The sequence below is a fragment of the Ambystoma mexicanum genome, chromosome 13 (genome assembly GCF_040938575.1).
Source record: "Ambystoma mexicanum isolate Mex_15411 chromosome 13, UKY_AmexF1_1, whole genome shotgun sequence".
NCBI classification, from domain to species: domain Eukaryota; kingdom Metazoa; phylum Chordata; class Amphibia; order Caudata; family Ambystomatidae; genus Ambystoma; species Ambystoma mexicanum.
In genome coordinates, this window is record NC_090938.1 from 446,900,625 (window position 1) to 446,922,567 (window position 21,943).

The window sequence follows — 21,943 nt, forward strand, 5'->3', positions numbered from 1 at the left end:
AATAAGTTGCTGCACAGAACTGTGCATGTCCTCTTTCCTAGTTAGAATTCAAATATATATTGGACACAGGGGACAACACATGCCTCTATATTGAGTCTTTATATTTTTTGAGACTGAAACGTGATATAAAACTGCACCTTGGTATGCACACTGTGATGGGGCCTGTCTCCAGGCCCGGTCAAGGGTGGAAGGGAGCCCGACCCCTAACACCTGGGAGGGAGCTCGACCCCTAACAACTCTGTAGCTGCTGGAGAGCGTGCGAGCAGGCCACCTCTCAACCCATCCTTAACTGTGGAAGTTGCGGTAGCACTGCAACGAGATGCCCAGGAGGTGGACCAGCAGCCAGCAGCCAGCAGCAAGTTCTGTGGGGATGGAGCCACAGAGGGAACCACCGTGGAGGGACGTCAGGAGAAAGCAGGCGGCCCATGGTGCCACAACAAGAGGTTGGAGTGCCCAGGACACACCAGCCAGCCCAGCGTCACAGCAGCCCTTGGGATGTTGCACTGGCAGGAGGGGTGTTTTGCTCCTTGCTGGTAAGGAGTGAAAAAATGGCACAGGCACAGCGGTGTAAACAATAGCACGGCTCCACAGTAGACCACTTCTAGAGCCCACACACAAAGAGGCTTCCTCTAGGCCCCAGATTTTCCCTTTGATTGGGAACACAGTGAGCCGTGTAAAAAGGGGGCAGGGCTCATGAGCCCTTATAAGGCTTCCCCAAGAACTTCTGGAGACTGGAACGTGATTGGAAGTGTACGTTGGCCAATCGTGAGAGAGAGGTGGGATATTTAAAGGTGCACTTGCAGAGAGTTAGTGTGGGTTGTAGTTGGCCCAAGGACAGGAGATGGAGGAGGACATTCGAGAGACCAGAGGAGGTGAGTGCAGAAGGAGTGTAGAGTTTAATGGAGTAAAGGGTCTGTGGAGTGTTTGTGTGTGGGTGTGAGGAGTGTAGTAACAGTGGAGTATGAGTAGTGAGACAGTATTGGTAGTAGTGGTAGTAGCTGGAGGTGGTGGTAGTAGTAGTTTGAGTGGTGGTAATGTTGGAGTAGTAGTGGGAGTGAGAAGTGTTAGTTGTCAGTGGTAGCAGCAGTAATAGAGCATGTTAGTGAGAGTAGAGAGAGTGGAGAAGCAATAGTAGTAGAAAAGTGGTACTAGAGGAGAAGAGGTAATTGAAGTGAAAGTGGTAGCAGTAGAGGGAGATTAGTCATAGTGAGAGGTGGAAATGGTGGTAAGAACGGAGAGGTGGTACTAGTGGCAGAGAAGTGGTGGTGATGAGGAGGTGGGCTAGTAGGAAGAAGGAAGGAGAAGGTAACAACAGAGACAGTAATGAGGTAGTGATATTAGTGAGTGGAGGAATTGAGAAGTAGAAAGAGAAGTAACATCAAAGCATGGAGGTGCAAAGGCAGAGTGTGAGATCAGAGAGGTATAGGCTGGTGGGAGGAAAATTATTGGGACACTGGGGTAGTAGAGGATCAAGTGAGAGCATGTGTGCATGGGGAGCAGGTGAGCCTGTGTGGAAGAAGGCGCCATTCCAAAACTTGCTTAGAATACTAAGTGTGTCTAGGAGAGGGATAGCCATTATTTAGGGAAATCATCTGCAGCCTAAATCAGAAAACAGACAGACAGGTGTCACTAGTACTAACCGGGATTAGGGATGTCTGGGCTAGGAAGGAGGGAAAGGCCGGGGTAGTCGAGAGCGAGCGTAAGCCCTAGATCCAAATTCCTCAATAGCCTCAGTTGGCCCTAAACATCCCAAAGAATTGTTTGATTGAAACATAAAACAAGCTTGAAGCCCTGGGAGAGAGAAAGAAAGTACAGCTTTTAATGTACCTATATCATTTTTTTTTAAAGCACCCTGATTATTAAAATAAAAATTAATTATGAAAGGCCGAAAATGGCATGTCAATAAATTATATACCATGTATTTTTTGACCTAGGAAAGATGAAAAGCTGAGCTTCTTCTGACAAAATTGGATCCGGTGACTGTCAAGCTGTTCATATTTTAACAAGATGTGCATTTACCCACTTAGTGGTGGAAGAACATCTATTAAGGAGGTCAGACGATCATCCTGTAAGCAATTCATTCATTTTGTGCTGCAAGGAGCTAGCTTTCATGAACAGTTTCTTTCAATTTGATGGTCAATTTTATTTGCAAATAGAAGGTACTGGGATGGGGCAGCCATGCCCCTCGCCCCAACCTGGCCAACCTTCATGTCAATATGTTTGAAGAGACAGTGGTATGCTCTGATCTGAACCCTTTTAAAAACCAACATGGTACGATGGTTTAGATATGTAGACAACATTTTATACTTTTGGCTGGGACGGTAACCATAGCCAATGATTTCCGGTGGTTGAACGTACAGAATTAGATACCTCAAATTCACGTCCGCACTGCGCAACAAGACAGTGAACTATTTATATATTACCATATACCATTCCCAGGAGTCATTGTGTGTCAAACCCTATACGAAAGAGACAGGCAAGAATGCATTACTCCAGTATGGAAGTCACCATGCCAGACATGTTAAGGTTGACCTTCCATTTGGTCAATTTTTAAGACTTAAATGTAACAGCAGTACCAAAGAAGCCTACGAAGTGGAAGCCACTAAGTTGATCACCAAGTTACATGAACGAGGCTACCCTGCAAGACGGGTGAACCATTCTACAAAAAGAGCTTATAACAGCAATAGGGAAGAACTATTAGAACACAAATATAAAGACATACTGGATGATGTGATTTGCATGACTACGGATACCAAGGCTGAAAAGGATACAGGCCAGGGAACCCTGGCAAGTTCATCTCATCTTGATGCTCATTTTGTCGGCCACTCCAATAGAGCGTGAAACATGTCCCTTCTGTCCAGCCTGTTTCTTTAGAAAATTGCTTGAATCTTGTTGTGTAGGTTAGAAGATCTTGTGCTCCTTGTATGAAATCGGGTAAAGACACCTGTGCAGCATAGCAGATGTCTGGGCAATCAAACATACCCTTAAAGGCTATAACAAAACCTCCATAATTGATGAGTACTGGATCCTCACAGGTTGCTAGAGAGATAGCCTGAGACAGTGCACTTCCAAAAAGATGTGAAATCAGAAATCCAATGTTAGCACCATCAAGGTTACAAAGAAGAGGCTTAAAGGGAAAGTGCATTGCACAGGTATCCCAACATGTCCTGAGCTTTTTAGGGGACCAATCATCCTTTTATACAGCCTTTAAAGTGTTGACCTCCTTGGTTAGGTCCTGAGTGGTCCAGATAAGATACTGCATCTAGTCCATGCCAAAAGAGATTTGGTGAGATTGCAAACTGTCAGCGACCTGACTCACCTGATGCCTCTGGTGCCGTATTGAGGTTACAGCGGTGTGGCTCGCCTGATGTTTTTGGCACAGACGCAAATCCTATAGATAGAAATGATCCTCTCCTGACTTCATCCTGCCTGTGCTGCATAACCACAGTGTGGATGGTGTCTGGAGTGGAAATCCAAATACAGAGGACCAGCCAAAAGGGGCAATAAAAAACCTCTGTCAAGATCTTGAAGTCAGGAGTGGAAGTTCAAGCAAGAAAACACAGCTGGGGAAATGGATTTGAGGAACTGACAGTGGGCTAAGGAAGGAAATCATGACATGGAGGAACAAGAAGGAATTGGTAGGAACACAGATAAAGCAGGAAAACAATGTGGTAACAAGGGCAGATAGGGTACCTAGGCATGGTGTTCCTCGCTCATCTATGTAGCCTTGCCATAAGAGATTCCAGAACAGGAAGCTGAATGGTGTCGACCTTGCATGCTCCCAACTCGGAGGTTGTAAGAGCAGCAGACAATTTTGGGTGCTTCCACTGTTACCATACAGACCACCCGTGTCTGCACCAATGGGCACCTAGGGGCATCATGACAAAAAGGAGCAACAGGAGCTCAAGTGCTCAGCAATCATAGAATGTTAGTAAGCAAGACTTCAGGGGCTCCTTCAAAGTTAGTGTTCCGTTCCTCACTCTGCGCCAACAGGCTGTATCTTCAATCCTGACCATAAGCACTACTAAAGGAAAACAATGATGACTTATATCACACTTGAAGCTATAGCTTGAAAGTTACTTCTATATTTAAATAAAAGCCTAAAAAAATGAGAGATAAGAATACTCCAAAGACTTAGTATAATCGCAATTGCTTGACCCAACTCTTCTCAGGCAACAGTACTAACATAGTTCTGCAGGAACTTTGGAATGATGTTCTTGGACACACAGATGAATGTCGCTTAGCGTTTTAATCTTTCAGCATCCTTTGGTACGCTTGTTTTTCCATTTGTTCTTCCATTTCTATTTCCGAAAGGCTCTCTCCTATCTTGCTTTTATTGTAATATAAGACCACCTCTTTTTCCTCAACCCTGCCCCTTTCTTTCCCTACTTAGACTGCTTTCCAGCCTATTTTCTTTTAAAGATATTCAAGTTATGTTGTTTGGTATTTGTATAGTGCCTACTGCCATTGATATGGCCTTGAAGCACTGTGAGAATGAACGCCTGTTGAACGATAGTAGTCTGAGTTTAGAGGTAGTGAGAGGAGTGGTAAAATGCATGTGAGCATTTAGGGCCTGATTGAAGATTGGTAGGGTATGGCTGGGTACCTAACAGCAACACATATTATAAGGTGTTAGACGGGTGCTGCGTCAAATTGTCAAGCGAGTCGGGTCATGTCAACAAGTGAACCACATTTTTCGTGAGATTCAGCTGTGCTTTATGGGTTGTGTTGCTAGACAGAGGGTGATGTATGTTTAGTGTAGGGCGTAGTCAGATAGTGTGCATGTCAAATGTGTCAGGCTATGTGTAATGTAATCTAGGTTAGGAGCCGACACAAGGCACAATCCAAGTGTGGCAAAATACAGGAAGTGGCATGACTGAAACAGCAATCTAAATGGGAAAACTAGGCATTCAAAATGCAAGTGTGATGAAATAAAGTGGCATGATTGAGACAACAATCTAAATGGGAAACATATGCCTTAAAAATGCAAGTGTGATAAAATGCAAACAGAGGCACGGTTCAGTGAAGGTATCTCATACTTGGAAGTGGCTGTAGATGGCTTGCATGACATCCTGCAAGGCCGGGGCACTAGACGAACAGGCACACTGGGATGGATGACGCCCCTTGCCTGCTGCCCTGGAGGAGAACTTCAAATATAATGTACCGGGTCATGTCCAATGAGATGCGGCAAGGGCGGGCAGGGAGAGGAGGAAAGAAGGAGCTGGCTGCAAGCAGCCTGGGAGCGTGGTGAAGGAACTGAGGCTGGAAAGGCCCAGGATGGGCAAAATGCTGGCAGATATGGCTACTCATGCCCAGGTTCTACCTCGGTCTTGTGGCAGTGGGGAAAGGAGCTGATGCGCTCTCTGTTGCCATGTTCCTTCCATGTTCCGGGACTCGTGACCTGGGGAACACCAGTGGGATGTGGCAAGGGTGGGCAGGGGGAGGGGGGGTAGAAAGAGCTGGCTGCAAGCATCGTGGGAGCTGGGTGAGTGTGCTGAGGCTGTAAAGGTCCAAGATGACCAAAATGCAGGCAGCAAGGGCTACTCGTGTCCAGGTTCTTACTTCAGTCCCATGGCAGTGGGTAAAGGAGCTGATGCACTTTCTGTCGCTGTGTCCCTTTGGTGTTCTGGGTCCCCGGGTTTTGTATGTGGATCTAATTCATGTGACCTCTGCCCCACCCACCTGCTAATCACTACTTGTCTTATGGTGCCTCATTTTTGGCATACTTTTTCTTAAGCCTGCTCCTTTCTTGCCCTACTTAAGTTGCCTTCCAGACACTTTTTTTGTAGTTGCTCAGTTGGTGCAAGTGGATATAGGTCATGTGACCCCTAACTTAACCTCCTGCTTCGCCCTGCTTCTTTCTTTTCTTTCTTAATTCTTAGATCAGAGGATGCTTCTCATCTGGGTGTCCGAAATGAAGGCCCGACTCAGAAAAGGAGTACAATTACTGTTTGTTCCTATTGTGTCCTGCTTCCAGCAGGAGACACTGTAAAAAGCAGGTCACATGACCTGGCTCTTCCCGTTCTCCTCATCAGCTCACTGACAGCCCACAAGAATTGGGATAAATGGCCCATGGCTCCATGTTGCTCCTTCAAAAACATTCCAGTGCAGGAGCAGGATTGCACTTTCTCCAGCTTTCTCATGTTTGCGAACATCACCTTGCTGTTAGGAACCTTTAGTCAAACGTCAAAGAAGTTGCCAGATACTTTTGCTCCAGAAAAACTGCGCCATGCCAGAACCAAAAAAACACCTTGACCCTCATATACTCAAGAGCCCTATATCAACAAACACTTTTGAGAAATGCTGGCACAAGCGCCATGACCCAGAGATCCTTCTGTCTGTCAAGGCATTCTGGTAAGAAAGTTTGGCTGCTACGTGCATGCATGGTTGCTAAGAAGTTTGTACTGAGGTCCTGGAAATCGAATTCTTCCTTTAATATTGATGATTGGGTGGAAGAGCTTCTTACAGTTTCAACGTATGAAAAAGCCATTTACAAACAAAAAAATGAACTAGACAAATTTTGGGACATTTGGAGCTATTTTCTTGATGTGTATGGTTAACTTCAAACTTTGCCTCAAAACCTGTGTGTCCCTACTGAGGTTACGTGATGTTATGTTTACTCGCCTGTATCTTCCTGCCATGGACTTGATGAATTCCTATGTCTGCTGTATGGTTTGTTATGAATGTTGATTTCAGTGCTGGCTTTTAGTATTTTTTCTTTTCCTCTCTTTTTCTCCTTCTCTCTTTTTCCTCAGCTTTCTCTTTTCTGTATGATGTATCCTGCTAATTACTGATGAGTTGTTTAATATGTTCTGCCTTTAATTGACTTTATATATGATTAATTGTTCACCATTAGCCTTGTTTCCGCTTCTATACTTGTTTTTGTGATAATAAAAATTTAGACTCACCAAATGGCTGACCCTGATATCCAAAGCCAAAGCTACTTATTACACCACTCCCATTAAAGCAGCTTCTAACAGCAGTCAAATCCTGCACAAACCCCACACCACACTCAGAAGTACCAGAACGCTGGTAGAAGTATGAGGTTATCAAATAGTTCTTTATCAACAACAGCCATACCATCAGTCTCCCCATCAAGGGCTCCAAATCCTCGGACACCCCTTCCTACATCCTCCTAGCAGCCGGCCTGGAATAAGCTTCTGAGCGTCCCGCTGTGCAATCATTCAGGGTGGCCAGGTGATTGAGAGTATTTCTACAGCAAATGCATTAGCCAGCTTAGCTATTTTACTAGGATCAGAGCTTACAACCCGCAGGCTACAAGCCCATCTCTTCAGCGGACACCTTAACATGCAGAACTATGTGAATGCGATTGGAATCTGTAAATGCTTATCTATCTCGTTGGCTTTCTCATGTGATTTTCATGTAGTGCACAGTCCTCCATGTTTTGCTAGAGTCTGTGGGCTACTGTTTCCTATTCTATGCAGCACTTTATAGAAGCACTGGAGTAGCCAGATGAAATTGAATTTGTGATGTACGTTTGAATTGATCTCCCTTGTGGATATTGATAACTAATCACGTACCCTATGTAATATCACTTATGTGTCCACCCTGTAAAGGTCAAAAGTGAGACATGTGAACCTTCAGGTATGGGATTTGTGAGCAGTTTTCAAAATTCACACATATTAAAATTGTGACGGCAAAGAAGAAAGAAGTTGAAAACTTGGTAGTGCATATGTGGTGGCACAGCTGATAGGGTAAACTTGTAATTGACTACAGTCTGCCTCTGTAGAACTCTTGTGGTTGTAATGAATGGTGAACACCACACAATTTCTTTGGTACTCACTCTTATTAACTAGTCTGTGCTACACGATGCACACACCTGATAACGCATTGCAATGAATGCCTCTGAAGATAATAACTATTAATATGTGAGAATGATGAGCCATCGTGTGCTGCAGAAATAAAGAATTGATGCCCAAAACCCAGAAAGGGATCGCAAAGTACAATAATGATGTAACAATTATGTGTTGTCTGTAGCTTAAAGGTGGTTTGAAACCTAACTCCCAAAGGAATGAAAGTGTGTGTACAGTCAGATATGATATGGCATTTATAACGCGCCTGTACACACGTGTTTCTAGGCGTGACTAGACAAGGATGGGGAAACAAAAAGGAGGACAAAACAATAATCTTGCTAGGCCTTGTGTCATTGAGATCGCGCAAGAGCAGGGAAGGGGGGAGGGGAAAAGTGCTGAGGGTAGGGGGAGGATGGAGAAGTGTGGGACAAAGGAGAAAAACAAGACTGGAGCCAAAGGTGGCAAGTGCGGGTAGTCATAAGTGCATCCAGCGGGTGGCAAATAAGTGCAAGAGAGGGACTGCAGGGTTACAGATACAGACCACAAGTGCAGGGGAGCCAAGAAGCAGTGCAGGATTGCAGCTGGACAGGCAGGGACCTGGGCCCGAATTCAGAGGGTGACCAGGTAACCAGTGCATGGAACAGGCAGTTGATCAGCAAGGGAAAGGAAGAGAGAAGGCAGAAGGAAAGAGAAAGGTCTTGAGTTGCTTCCGGAACCGGAGATTGTTCTGTTCAAGTTTGAGAGAGGCAGTGAGGCTGTTCCAGAGGGAGGCGCCAGCTGAAGAAAGAGATCTGCCCCAACTCTTTGCTTGGAAAAGCGACTGACCCTCAGAGAGTTGGAGGTGGAAGAGTGGAGTGCTCGAGAAGGCAGTTATTTAGGAAGAGAGAGCTGGAGGAGGTATGGTCCCAGGCCCCAGAAAGCCTTGTGGACAATGCAAAGGGTCTTGAACTTCATCCTTGCCGCCACTGGAAGCCAGTGAAGAGATTTCAGAGCTGGAGACATACCATCCCTGGGCTTGAGGCCAAGGACAAGTGTTGAAGTCCTGTTCTGGATGAGTTGTAGAGGCAGAAAGATTTAGAAAGAGGCTGTTGCAGTAGTCCAGCCTAGAGAGAACCAGAGCTCTGGAGACAATGAGCTTCTGGGGGAAAGTAAGGAAGGAAAGAATACCTCTGAGGAAGTGCAGGGGAGAAGGAGAGTCTGGCGTCAAAGATGACCCTGAGGTTCTTAGCCTCACATGTAGGAGAAGGAACAGGGCCCAGGGTGGGCAGCCAGTGAGTGAGAGGAAAGGAGGGAGCTGGTGTTTACGATGAGGAGGATCTCAGTCTTAGTGGCATTAAGGCAGAGATCATTGGTGGCACACCACTCCTGGATTGCACAAAGACAGTCTGGAATGAGAGAAGGAGTAGAGGTGGCTGAGGGGAGCCTGAAGGAGAGCTGAGTGTCATCCGCATAGCGTAAGTTGGAACAGAGGGTGGTTAGGCAGTGGGCAGGAGATGCCAGGTATTGGTTGAAAAGCCAGGGAGAAAAATGAGACCCCTAGGGAATACCTTAGGTAGAGAGAGAGATGGAGGAGAGAAAGGACCCCAGTTGAACCTGGGAGGGTCGATCAGTGAGAAAGGAGGTCAGCCAGGCCAGGGCCTGATCAGTGATACCCAGGTTATCACTGAGCCGGTTGAGCAGGATGGCATGGTTGACCATATTGAAAGCAGAGGAAAGATTGAGGAGAATGAGGACAGAAGAAAAGGTTAGAATTGAGGTTTGAGAGCAGGTCTTCACAGATGTTCAGTAGAGCAGTTTCCAGGCTTCTGGCCATTCTGAAGCCAGACTGATGGTCATGGAGACAACCAACAGATTCAGTGTGAAAGTTAAGCTGGGAGATGGCCAGCATTTCCAGGAGTCTGCCCAGGAAAGGTGTAATGGGGATCAGGCGATAGTTGGCCGGACAGGAGGGATCAGCAGGTTTCTTAAGAAGCGGGCGCACAAGAAAGTGCATCAGAGGGGAGGGGGAGGTTCCAGTGGTGAAAGAGTGATTGCAGTATTGGCCAAGACTGGAGTGAGGGTGTTAATGTGGTCCTTGAGGGTTTTAGAAGAATAGGGAAAAACCTGTTTTGATGAGACTTTCATAGATCGGACTTGTCTAGAAACGTCATCAGGGGTGAACAATGGAAAGGAGGATAAGGTAGGAAGAGAGGCGGCCACAGGAGGGCCAGGAGATGGAGAGGAGGAGAGGGTGGACAGGATATCCTGAGTTTTAGTGATGAAATGAGAAGCCAGTTCCATGCAGAGGGCCGGAGTGGGGACAGGAGAAGTAGAGACTGCAGCAGGAGTGGCCAGCTCCTTGCAGAGGAGTTCTAATGAGTGCTTTCAATGTCTTCCTTCTGCACATGGCTGCACCAAATGGACACTCAGTGCCATTTCCTGTGCTTGGGAAATTGGACGGCTGGCATTGGCATAGGTGCTTTGAGAGTGCTGGATCAGTTGTTCCCAGTCAGCTTTCGGAGACTAATTTCGAAGCCCTTTTGCAATTTGGCTTTATTTTTGCTTTGCAGTGCAAGTACAAACAAAGAAACTGGACACAAGCAGGTGACATTATTATGCATTCTCTTTCACTGGTGACTTTAATTCTCCATACTACAGCTGTAAAACCCACAGAAGATTTGTTTAGGCTCTCATTAACACTTATCTTGGAAGCTATTCTGCCTAGTACCAAAATTGCAGACTGGGCTAAAACCTCAAGTTCACCATTTACTCAAAGTGTGTGATCAAGGACAAATCATGTAATCTCACTGTGCATTAGCTACCAACATTAGAGGTCCATAGAAAGGGCTTGGTTTGCAGTGTATGCTATTAGAAAAAGCCTCACTTTTATTGGCAAAGCCAACAATTATGAGTTGTGGATAGTTGAAAAGCTTTCTTTGTTGGAACATAGTAAACATACAAAGAAACATGTGTTGTTTTAAAATGTGTGCATTTTCCAGAAGATGTTAGGTACAGGTACTGAGACTGATAGTCTAGATGAGTTTTGGTAAATTGCCCAGGTGGCATGCATATCTGGTCAATGAGTATATGGCTTTCAGAACCAGTATTTCATGTCCTCCTTAGCAACACGGTACATGGCTCTTGCTATGGCATTCAAGGGGGTTTGGGGTGTTGTTTCAAAATAGGTCCCTGGCTTTTTTCAGCCACTTGCTTGGATTGGCCAGTATGGTCTTATGAGAAGCTTGTTTAAAGGTAGGCAGTTTAGAGCAGCCCATTCAACGATGTCTGCCACTGTTGATCTTATCTATCTTTTAAGGTAGTAAAGGTTGGAGCTTTGTAACTGAAGATTGGATTTGTATCCTTCTTCCTGTCATGTGGTGTCAGGGAAATGCAAAAGCAGTCTGAGACAGGGACAATGTGTGTCACAGCTCCCCTCCTTTCCATCGTTTCAAACAGATCCCTCACTGCCTCTGGTTTCCAGAGCTCAGGTAGGATCCAGATTATTTTTTATATTTAATATGTTGTTTGCTTTTTCTCCTTAAAGTGAGTGCCCACTCTTGACGGGATCAGCATATGTTGGTTTAATTACAGCAGCTGCAGGGTAGTTTACAGCAAGGATTGCTCCTATCTACAGACCAAGAAGCCGAGATTGACCTTTGTTCACCCCAAACCTGATAGACTGGCACACAAAAACATGTTCAGGAAATCTATATCTCAGAATGAGAAATTACACTGGCTCCCGGTCAATTCACAAATGAAGTTTGAGAATACCAATATGCTTGCAAGTTTTCATACAGATGAGCTGCCTTTTACTTAAAAATAAAAACCCTTTCAAGCAGGAATTGTAAATCCCATCATTATCCTCACTATCCAAGCGTAGATTCTGGTTTTCTTTAAAAAACAATCTAGATCTACAGTAGCTTAGCCCAACACCTGGAACTCGGATCTGAACACTTCTCTAAATCCGCAATTCAGAACTGTGTACAAATCCTGATTTTTCAAACAGGGTAAAGCGTGCCCTGATGTAATAAATGTAACCGGGTGCAATTTATGGTTTATAGTGATTGCATTGAATGCCAAAGCGCTGGCATGGGGGGCTGTCACGGGCGCGAAAGGCCAAGGTGCCAAACAGCATGTACACTTCAAAAGGTATCCCACGCCAAGGGGCCATTGCTCACATGGCCTCCTCAGACCCGTGTCTCCAGCCAGGCATCCCCTTGAAGCAGGCCGCCCCCCTAATACCACGACATACATACGTCATTCATTCAAAAACACACCCCTGTTTCTAATACTTTATAAACCACTTGATATGTTTTATGAGAACATCTTTGTGCTTTGCAAGTCAACTCCTGAATGTGCTACCTGGCAACCACTGAGATCTACGCTAATCTGCTCGTCGTCGTGCTATCCGTGAACTTCTGTGACCGCTTAGAGCAAACCCATCAGTGTGCTACCTGTGGCCACCCACCTATTCTCCTGCAACATACTGCTCTGCTTGCTGAATCCAACTGTTTGTTGGTCAAGGTAAGGCCATGTATTCTAGTCATATTTCACAGATTTTTAAATTTCTATCTATTTGCGAGTAGAGTACACAATAGTGCTATGTTCGTTGGTCTCATTGCTATTGACTTGAGTTTCCATTGCTTTGCTATCAATAGATCTATAAATGTTCATCTGTGTCTATTGTCATCGAATTGCATCCTTCGGGGGTCCAGTCTATAATGTAAGCATGTTTCCTTCTCGTGCAAGACAGAACATCCAAGGGACGAGTCACATGTTCAGATTTTAGTAACATCATTTATACATTTCTGCAACTTATGCAAATACTAAGCCGCACATAATGAACTGGTATAGTTCCTGCGACCAAAACAAACCTTGCATTGATCATTGTATGATTCATTTACTTTTGTATCAAATCTTTATTCTTGAAGATTGTATAATAATGTCGATATTTACTTTTCAGATTTATCAACAATGCCTGCCTGTTCGATTAGCGGTTGCCCTTCGAAGACCCATGCGAAATCTGAAGGCACTACAATGCATGTATTCCCGAAAACTGTTGATCGAATAAGAGAATGGGTCAGACATTGCGGATATCCACTGGATGAGCTGGAAAGTAGAGTCCAACAAGTCTTACAGGACAAGAGGGGTGATTGATACCGCATCTGCAGCCGGCACTTTTCCTTGGACATGTACACAACATCTTGGGTAACAAAGAAGAATAAATGGCGAGCGACACGGAAATTGCTCGAAAACCCTATTCCCACTCTATTCGTCCACATTCCGCCACCGGTGAGTCATGTGTCCAGATTTAGCTTTAGGCCTTGCGGTAGTGTGTAGGTAACCGAATGGATTAATTGATATTGTAGGTGTTCTATCCCTTGTAATAATGTCGATATTGATATGAGTGTATAGTTTTTTGAATAATGACATTTATCAATATATTCTTTTTCGATTTCATAACCCACAAACGCAATGTATATATATGGGAACAGGGAACTGTGCTGTATTGAGCATTTTTCAAGTATTCTGTCGCCTTACATGGCTATTTTTAATATTGGCATTTCATTATCAATCATTAATTTACCTTTACAACTTCTTGACTATCCCTTGAATCTGAAGCAAGAACATTCTACATCCTTGACGTGGTCGCAGTTATCAACCACTTCTAGCGCGTATCAGGTAATCTTACCAGGCTAATCCGCTACAGACTTGTTTTATGCATGTCAAGTAATAGTTTTATTCTATCGTGTAATTATTTTACTGAATGTTTGGTTAGTGCTTTCCAATTGATATACACCTTAGTTATCGTCCACTGGTGTTTGTTTTCAGTTATAATTAGTGTTATCCATACTAATGCAAGTACTGTCTTTCAGGGAGATGCTGAAGCATCCGCCACATCTACAACATTTCTAGATGTTCTTCACCAGCAGGAGGTATGGATACTGACAGCTCCATTGAGCGTCATCATCAGAGCTGGAATTCTTGTTGTTTGATTGTTCTACACAATGTTTCATTCGTGGTTAGCCGTTGATATGTACCTGTGCTGTCGACTGTGTGTTATGTTTTCACTATTGTAATCCTCACTAATGCAAGTACTATGTTTCAGGCAGTTGATGGAGCGTCAACCCCTGCACTTGATGCAGAGCCTGACATTCAAGTAATTCCAGGGGAAGTGGAAGCGGGACCATGCGTATACGAATCAGCGTAACAGCTTTCGGAAGTGCGCACAACATTTGCAACATCCATCAATATTCTTCAGCAGCACGAGGGATGGATACTGACATCTCCATCATGCGTGATCATATAACGTGATTCCATTTGCTATACTTTCTTCCCTATTAACGCAAGTGCTGTGTTTCAGGGAGACGATGGAGCTTCCACTACAATCACAACATCCCATTTAGATGATGCAGATGTAAATAAATCGGAGAAATAAGTCGATGAAATGTGATCATATTTCGATTTTCCTTGATTCTTTTAGACAATGATCATTTGTGGTTATCTCTTTATATGTACCTGTGCGTTCGACCCCAAGTGTTTGTTATGTTTCCAATATTGAAAACCATACTAATGCAAGTACTGTGTTTCAGGGAGACGACGGAGCTCCCACTACAATCACAACATCCCATTTTGATGATGCAGATGTAAAGGAATCGGAGAAATAAGTCGATGAAATCTGCATATTTATATTTTCCTTGATTCTTTTAGACAATGCATCATTTGTGGTTATCTCTTTATATGTACCTGTGCCGTCGACCCCAAGTGTGTGTTATGTTTCCAATATTGAAAACCATACTAATGCAAGTACTGTGTTTCAGGGAGATGCTGATGCCTCCTCTCCAATACAACCATTCATGGCAGTCCATGCAGAGCCAGAGGTATGGATACTGACAGCTCCATCGAAATAGATCATCACTAGTCGAATACTTGTCGTTTGATTGTTGCACACAATGTTTAAATCGTGTTTGGCTATTGAGATATACCTGTGTGTTCATCCTCACGTGTCTTTTATGCTAACAATATGTTGATACATAGTAATGAAAGTACTATGTTTCAGGGAGACGATGGAGCCTCATTCCGTGCTGTCTATGCGGATACAGAAAATATAGTCGTTGCAGCGCAAGAGGAAGGGAGGACATGCGGAAACGAAGCGTGCAGATGTTGAAGGTCGAGTCAAAAAAGTTGCAAAGAAAAAAAACCAAAAAAGGTTAGTTACAAACAGTTCATAACTTTAAAAAAATGTTTGAGCTGGGGACTATTTTATGTTTTTTTTCCAGTCAATTGGACTACACTTTATCTTGTGTTTAAACTGAACATCCCTTTTCCAATCTCTCCTCCAGTTACCCGTGGGTGTCGGAACTATACATACACAGACAGTGAAGCGAATGAGAGATGTTGCTTGCCAGACCATGTACACTATGGAGGAACTATTAATTGAGGCGAGGCGTGTTCAGGCTTGAGATGCTCCTGTCCAATGGCCAGAACATGAATTAACTGTGTTTGGAGAATACAGCAAAGTTGCATTGGACCATTGCTACAGTGCGACCGCACCACCACAAGAAGATGATATTGAATGTATTGAAGATAGCTCTGAAGTAGTTGCATATCAATTCACACAATCTACACCCGCCAAAAAATTGCCACCCAAAAACCTGTCGACATTGTTGTGTTCTCCCATCAATGTTGAAGTAATAGATGTCGAAAAATGACAGAGAATGAACCACCCGCAGCATCCATAGACGCATCAGAACTTGATATCAGCGATATTACTTTCCAATGTGTTGAAATCTCCGCAACGTCACAGGCCGAAACAACGTTGACGCAGGATGACAGTCTAATGAAAGAGAGCAAATACATTGTATTCGACAGTTGTTTGATGGAAATTATAAGTATGCTGAAATGTGTGCATTCCGTTAGAGGGAAAGTATGTGGGAAGCCATTGATTAATGTGACTCGTCAAATAAAAGGCAGTAACGTCAAAATAAATGTCGCCTGTAGATTAAATCATAGGTTCTCATGGTCTGCACAACCGATGCTGGGGAAAATGCCAGCAGGCAATCTACTGTATGCAGCTGCATCGCTTTTTAGTGGCTCCAGTTTTAGAAAGTTAGAGGCTTTCTTTCAGTTTGTGGGACTCCATTTCATTTCTAAATCACTGTACTACATATACCATCGTGATTATCTGGTTCCGGCCATTAGTGATGCTTGGAAAATTGAACAATTGTCTCTAGTAAGTACATTCGAAGGGAAACGTTTCAGGCTAGCCGGCGATGGACAGTGCGACAGCCCTGGATTTTCTGCCAAGTACTGCACCTTCCACTTTCAGGACATGGATAGTAAGAAAATTGTGAGTTTGGTGGTCGTGCAGGTACACAATGTATGTCCTCAGTGGCCATGGAGAAACTAGGATTTATAAAATCAGTGGAATATCTACAATCAAGGGGAATGCACATCAACCTCATAGCCACGGACAGACACGTTTCAATTGCCAAGACAATGAGAGAGCAGTTCCCACATATTAATCATCAATTTGACGTATGGCATCTTGCTAAATCAATCAGTAAGAAAATCTCGGCTGCAAGAAAAAAAAAAGGTTTTGAAAGTATTTTGCAGTGGTCCCAGTCTATCACCAACCATCTTTGGTGGAGCTCAAAAACTTGTGAAGGGTCAGTGGAAATACTACTTGAAAAATGGCGGTCACTGATGCACCACTGTACCAACGTTCACCGCTGGACAGAAAACCAACATTTCCACCAATGTGAACATGGCCCTTTGTCCCCAGAGAAGGCACGGCAGAAGAAGTGGTTGATTCCATCTTCACCGACACACAAAGCCATTGAGAAGATTGTTTTCGACAAAACTCTATCAAGAGATTTGAGAGGACTGACAGAATTTTGTCACACAGGAGATTTGGTGGTGTTCCACAATATGTGCCTAAAGTACAGGCCAAAGCGCTTGCATTTTAGCTTTTGGGGCATGAAACATCGCACTCTACTAGCGTTCTTGGCCCATAACAGCAATGTCGGACGTGAACAATCTAGGACTAGGGGTAAAGTAAGGATGCCTCGCTACACTAAGGTATTTTCAAAACAAAGTAAGCAATGGGTGATCAAACCAGTCTATGATGAAATGCAGTTCGACTTTGTGAAAGGCCTTATTGTTGCTGTGTTAGAGAAGCACAGATATGGAATTTTGGACGTTTCTGTGCAGAGCAGTGATCCATTGCCACCGAACATTGCAACTGTGCCATGTCCACCCGAAGCACAGCTGGTTGTGAAGTACAAATCCTGGTTTAAATAATTGCAATACGATTGTATTTTTGTAAATAAATGTTATTGTACAGTGTACCTGTAACCCTAACCCCTACCTTCACCATCATGGGTGGCGAACAAGCTGGGTGTCATCTTTGAATTCTCTCTATTCACCTCATATATGTGTATGTATATATTTTTCTCATGTCTCATCTCATGTAAATGTAAATGCTGTGCACTGTTGCGCACTGTTAACGGAGGGGAGGCTTGCGTATTGCAAATAATAAAACAAACAAACAAACAATAAATCTTACTTTTAACTCAACTCCTGTGGTACTTTATACTTTCCCTGACCTTCCGCCAAAAATTAAATGTCTCCATAGTTATGATTTTTTGGGGCTGCAAAGCTCGCAGACAACGGTGACAAAATTGAGGGCCTTAGAACGCGCCAGGCGGGCCATGGCATTTGGGAGAGAAGCCAGTTTGCATTTGCACATTGAGGCGCACTACATAGAGGGATTCTAAACTTCAAGTTCTCACAGATGCCTTTACTACGTCATGTTGCAAATAAAGAATGCGAAGGACAGCAGCTTTGATTTTCAGCTCGGGCCCAGAAGAGGCCCACAAGTCGCACTGGAAGTATAAGGGTCTATTGTTTTTTGACCTTGAGACAGGGACCATGCCGAAAGAACTACATTTGAAGGGGGTGCGCAATAACGTAAGAGACGATAAGGCAGAAAATTCAGAAACTAGACCGAGTTTCATTTTAGTTCAGTATACGAAAAATCGTTGTCAAGAGCACGGTCCGTTTTACAGACTGCATTACGAAGAGGCACAATGGAAATTTCAAATATAATGTGAGTAAATCTTTAGACGCTTTTATACCGGAATGAAGAATTAATGAATGGATGCATGAATAAATTAATGAATGAAGAGCTAGGAAAAGCAAGGAAAACGTGTTCGTAGTGGGCACATGGGCCTGCAGGTCCACGGGTCTCACCGATCTCGGTCCTTGGCCCAGCCACTTTTACCTGCACTGCCTACCTGCACTACGGGACTGTCTCTGTATCCTTCAGACCCTTCTCCCGGCATTTACCTTGCACTTGCCACCAGCTGGCCCTATTATTTATCTTGTATTCGACTAACCATGTACAGCACTTTTACCCCCCTCCCCCCTTCCCCATGCGCGATCTGAAAGACACCTGGCCTAGTAGGATCGTTGTCTATCTGCCCTTGTTCCCCCCTGCCTCGTCACGCCTTGAAACACTTGTGTATAGGCGCGTTACAAATGCCATATCATATATCATATCATTCCACACGCATGTAGACTAACTGTTGTTTAACATTGTGTGTTGGCCTCGATTTATTTCGTTACTTTTCGCATTGATTTTGGAGCCGAACATACTCCATTGAACTATCCTTGCAAGCAAATAGTTTCTGATCGACCGTAATAAATAAAATGAGTAATATTAATGAAGATCGGCTGGCGAGACTAATTATAATTTTTTTGTTTTCATAACAGGTATTTGCTCCCCTTCTGCTACTGTCATCGGTTTGAGACACCGGCAGATGGTTTTTTCGTGAAACACCTGCAGCTTCGTGTGAACAACTGGAGCACACTGACAATTTTATGGGACGATCGCCAAGGGCCCACATGCCCTTATGCTGTACTAGTGGCTAGAAGCAACATATCAACCTTTACGATGGACTAGTGCCTAGTTGATGCAACAGCCGTGCGGTTCACCGTGCTTCCGAAGTGCTTCTTTTAACGAAAGCAACACCCTGTGTACCATTGCGGATACAGATAAAAGAAAATAAATGGCTTTCGGAGTTCATATGGCAATTGCTGAATATTCTCTAAACATTTAATGTCAAATAAATGTACTTTACCAAATGTACCGTGTTGCTGTTTGATTTTAAAGTACAGTTTCATATTCCGAATTGGGGCGCGCTGTGTTGTGATATGGTCTGTGTTGGTTTCCGGGTTCTGTGTGGAGTCGCGTAGAAGACGACTGGGCGTGTTTGCCTACGCAACACAGTAACGTCACGGAGAGAGGCGGGGAACATGAATGTTTTGATAATGTCAGGCTCAGGGGCGGGGGAATTGATTTAGTGCCTCAGAAGCAGGTCAGCCAGGGCGATGCGGCAAGTGATAGGATTATCACAAAATGGCGGCTCCCTGGTAATTGTTTTCGAGTGCGTTTAATGGACGAAAACTCGGGTAAGGTCCATAGGAAAGTTTTCTAAAATCGAGCCACTTAGGCTTAAAAAAGCATGGCCGACCCGTAGGGACAATAACATTTTTTACTGGACTATGCCTTTAATTAACAAAAGCCATTTTGAAAGGCAGTAATGAGCGGAGTTGGCAAAGAAGCAAAGGCATGCAAATCTAAAAACAAGCGTGAAAAGAAGGCAAAAGGGGCAGAATATATTAGCAAGTGTAGCGATAGAGATTTCTTGTAAGAATTAAACAATTTCACAAATTGACCATGGTTGGCAGCTGCACACACCAGCTGATCTGACACAGGATTTCAGATACTGGGACAATACCTGCAAATCACTAAGGGGGTAATTCATAGAAATCAGCGCACACGTGGCGCACATGGTTGGCGCACAGTGTGCGCGTGCGGCAGTCTGTGACAGCCACGTGCACCAAAACCCATTTCAGCACACAATGTATTCATGGATTTCAACATCCATAACCAGCCGTGGCGCAGAGTGGCACAGCGACCCTGCAGCAGCGCCAGTTACGCCCCCAACCCCACCCCGTGCGCCATGAACAGAGCACAAATCCAGTACATGGCGCAAAGGCCAGTGGACCAGCATACAGCCCCCCAACCACGAAAACGCATGTAAAACTCCCTGCGCACGCCCCAGAATACACGTACCCCGCTCACGCCAGTGAAAATGTGTGTAAAACTCCCCGCGCACCCCTCTGAATACATGTACCCCGCTCGCGCCAGCGAAAATGCGTGTAAAACTCCCCGCGCACGGCCCAGAATACACGTACCCCGCTCACGCAAGGTAAATTGCATAGAAAAAGCACCCCCACGTGGCGTGGGCTGCCTGTGGGGCATGCCCAGGGTGGATGGGGTGCCTGCGTGTATTTGGGGGGTGCACGGGAAGTTTGACATGCAATAGGCCCTGTGCGAGCCGGGCACATGTATTTGGGGGGTGCGCGGGAAGTATCACACGTGATAGGCCCTGTGCGAGAGTGGTACGTGTATTTGGGGAGTGCGCGGGAAGTTTCACACGCGATAGGCCTTGTGCGAGCGGGGTACGTGTATTTGGGGGTGCGCAGGAAGTTTCACACGCGATAAGCCCTGTGCGAGCGGGGTACGCATATTTGGGGAGTGCACGGGAAGTATCACACGCGATAGGCCTTGTGCGAGCGCGAGCGGGGTACGTGTATTTGGGGGGGTGCGCAGGAAGTTTCACACGCGATAGGCCCTGTGCGTGTGGGGTATGCGTATTTGGGGGGTGCGCGGGAAGTATCACACGCGATAGGCCCTGTGCGAGAGGGGTACGTGTATTTGGGGGGTGTGCGGGAAGTTTCACATGCGATAGGCCCTGTGCGAGAGGGGTACGTGTATTTGGGGGGTGCGCAGGAAGTTTCACACGCGATAGGCCTTGTGCGAGCGGGGTACGTGTATTTGGGTGGTGCGCAGGAAGTTTCACACGCTATAGGCCCTGTGCGAGCAGGGTATGTGTATTTGGGGGGTGCCGGGGAAGTATCACACGCCATAGGCCCTGTGCGAGAGGGGTATGTGTATTTGGGGGGTGCGCGGGAAGTTTCACACGCAATAGGCCTTGTGCGAGCGGGGTACCTGTATTTGGGTGGTGCGCGGGAAGTTTCACACGCGATAGGCCCTGTGTGAATGGGGTACATGTATTTGGAGGGTGCGCGGGAAGTTTAACATGCGATAGGCCTTGTGCGAGCGGGGTAGGTGTATTTGGGGGGTGCGCGGGAACTCATACATGCGTTTTACTAGCGCGACAGGGGTACGTGTATTCTGAGGGGTGCGCAGGTAGTTTCACATGTGATTTGTCAGTGTTGGTCCTCCCAGGTATGCCCCCTCCCCCCTCCCAGGCCCTGCAAGCAGCCAACACCACAGGGGACTACCCTACACCCCTGGCCATGCCCTGCAAGCAGACCATCCACCCTGGCCTGCCCCGCAGGCAGCCCATCCACCCTGGGCATCCACCCTGGACATGGCACCATGCACACGTGAGCCCCAACACATATCCCACCCACCATTGACGGGCACCTGTCAGCAGGCCCCGACACATGTCCCCCTGCACCCCCACCCACCCAGCATTGACTGGCACCTGCCAGCAGGCCCTGAATCATGTCCCCTGCACCCCCACCCACCCAGCATTGACGGGCACCTGCCAGCAGGCCCCGACTCAAGCCCCCCCCCAACACATCATCACCATCCACAATCATGGCCCTTATGGCCACCCAAATCCCACCCCACACCACCCCAGTCCAAACCCCCAACCAAGTATTCCATCCACCCCACATTGAAATCCCCATTACATGAAACATCCCAAATGGCAAGTATGCAGATCAATACATGTCCGCCACACACACACACAATGGGTGCAAGTGAATGCGAAAACCCACATCGTGACATGCATGAAACCAATGAGAGAATACCACACAATTGAAGTATGAAACCAAAATGTATTAAATGAAAAATCAATGGAATAAAAGAAAATCACACAAGAGAAAATGATAACAAACAAAAGGCTCGATGTCCCAAAAAAATCAAAAAAATATATCAAAGCAGAATCCAAATAAAATCAAATGAAAATGGCTCCAAAGTGTCCGTCCATCAAACCATATTCAAAGGGTGAAAAAAGATAAATCCATTGCTCCATGGAAAAAAAAAT

General features: G+C 45.3%; 1 pseudogene; it reads left to right on the forward strand.

The window, feature by feature from the left end:
• Positions 1–841: 841 nt before the first annotated feature.
• Positions 842–21,943, forward strand: part of LOC138520428 (proto-oncogene Mas-like) — a 34,707-nt pseudogene continuing 13,605 nt past the window's right edge.